Consider the following 2247-nt stretch of genomic DNA (forward strand, 5'->3'; position numbering starts at 1 on the left):
CAGCCAAGATCAGCCCAGCACTGCAGAACAAACCCATTCCTGCATTGCTGCCACCTTTCCCCACCCCATCCCAAATATTTCCCAGGAAAGTTGGATGGGGGACACTGGGCACCGTTATTTGGGGTTTCCCTGGTGACAGCACACCCCAAACCTGGAGCTGGGACCCTCCCAGGATCCCTTGGGAAGCTCAGTGGATGCTCTGCCCCAACAGCTCATGGCATTTGCTTCCTTTGAGCAGCCCTTGCAAGCGGCTCTGTGTTCCCAAACACTTCCCTGGGGACACAGGAACAGCTGAGGCACCACCACAGAGGACTGAAAATTAACCTGGGTCCTTTTGGGACCAWAACAATGTGGAAGAGCTCACCAGGTGGATCCACCCCACTCTCTTGGGGTCCAGCAGGCTCAGGGACCCGCTGGAAATGGGGTCAGTGGTGGTGGAGCACCCCAGGGACAGTGCAGACCCCTGGAGGAATGGTGTCCCCATCCTGTGCCCCATCCCTGGGATGAGGTGGCTCTTTCAGGCTGCACTGAAGGTGTTCTGCACATCTGTTTCCAATTCCTTACCAGCTGCTCTTCCCAAACGCCCTCCCAGCCCTTCTCCTCAGCACCCCCAGCCTGGCCAAGTGGAAAATCCTTGTTGGAGGACAACTCCCCATAAATCACTGGGATCTGCATCACYAGGCTGGGTTTTCATCACAAAATCCCCCCTAAAAAATAGCAAGTGAGGGAAATCTCACCCTCAGCACGAAGCTGGCACAGCTCTGGTTTGGCTTTTCCCTCCTCCATGAGATCCAGCCCTGGCCCAGCCTCTGACACGGGCTCAGATGTGTATTTATTTTTCCCTCTCCCCTTTTTGGGATYGTAGGATTGCTCCTGTGAGGTCCCACTTTCACGGCAGAGCCAATTCCCCATGATAAAAATAGAAAGCAGAGGCTTCCTGCCAGCGAGAGAAAGTGGAGAAAGAGGGGATGAAATGCCAAATAAATGAATAAAAGGGAGTGAGTGGCACTCACGGAGCTGCAGGAAAATTTGAAGAACCCAGGAGTTTCTGGCTGGGTGGGATCAGCTCAGGGAAAGGGATCAAAAGGAGTGATTTTGTCACTGTCCTTGAGTGATGTGGGGGAAAACCCCTCGGCTGCTGTGAAAAARTGGATTTAYRCCCTCCAGTGTGAACCCAAAGCCTYCAGCCCCTTTCCCAGATGGATTTGGAAATCTCTGCTTCTGCTGACCCATTCAAAGGCAAGGCCAAAATCTGGCCTGGGATGTGCCAAAGGGTTTGGATCCCATGGTGTCAGGCCTGGTGTGGTTTCTGTGGGATGCCAGCAGCTTCCCGAGGTCCCCTGGGACCCCCAGCACCCATGGGTGCCTTTCCAAAGGGCAGCACGAGATATCTGAGGTTCTCTTTGGTGCAGTCCTGGGATTTGCCAGGTTTTGGGAAGAGGTGTCATGGAATCTTTGAGAGTTTGGGTTGGGAGGAACCTTAAAGCTCATCCCACCCCCTGCCCAGGGCAGGGACTCCTTCCACTGTCCCAGGGCGCTCCAAGCCCATCCAACCTGGCCTTGGACACTGTCAGGTGTTTAACATCCATGCATCCTTATTTCCCCAGTAAAACTGGGATAAAAGCCAAAAAACAGTGCTTGATCTCACGGCTCTGCCAATATCAGTCTGATTTTGGGGTGAAAAAGCAGGGAATGTGAACCAGGAGCAGCAGGAGCATCCTGGAGCTGTGACAGCTTTTGGGCTCCAACAGCATCAATATTTACAGCCCAGGCGGAGGAGCTGCAGAATTGGCAGCGGGTCAGGAGAGAGCGAGGAAAATCATTGGAATGAGGCTCTGGGAGCTCCATTCCTCTCCCTGTGTGGAGGAAAGGATTTCTCCAACTCCCAGGCTCCCTTCCTCCACTGGGAAGGGAAATTGGGCTGTGGAGGGGTGAGAGGCAAAATCTGATCAGTGAACAAGGAGAGAGTGGTAATGAGGAAGGTTAATTGGTGAGGTTCGTTAACCCCTGGAAGGGTTTTCTCAGGAATGCTGTGGCTCCAATGGAGCTGGGGGGTTCTGAGTTTGAATTTGAGCTGGAAACTCAACCTGGAGGATGAAAATTGGTGCATCAGTGCCAATGGCAAATCCATCCCYGAGTGCTGTGTCMARCTCTGGGGTCCAACACAATCTCACATCCTGGAGCTGCTGGAGCCAGTCCAGAGGAGGCCACGGAGCTGCTCCAAGGGCTGGAGCCCCTCTGGGGCCA

Source organism: Malurus melanocephalus, unplaced genomic scaffold (genome assembly GCF_030028575.1).
Source record: "Malurus melanocephalus ecotype Western Australia unplaced genomic scaffold, MMel_1.1 scaffold_201, whole genome shotgun sequence".
Taxonomy (NCBI): Eukaryota; Metazoa; Chordata; class Aves; order Passeriformes; family Maluridae; genus Malurus; species Malurus melanocephalus.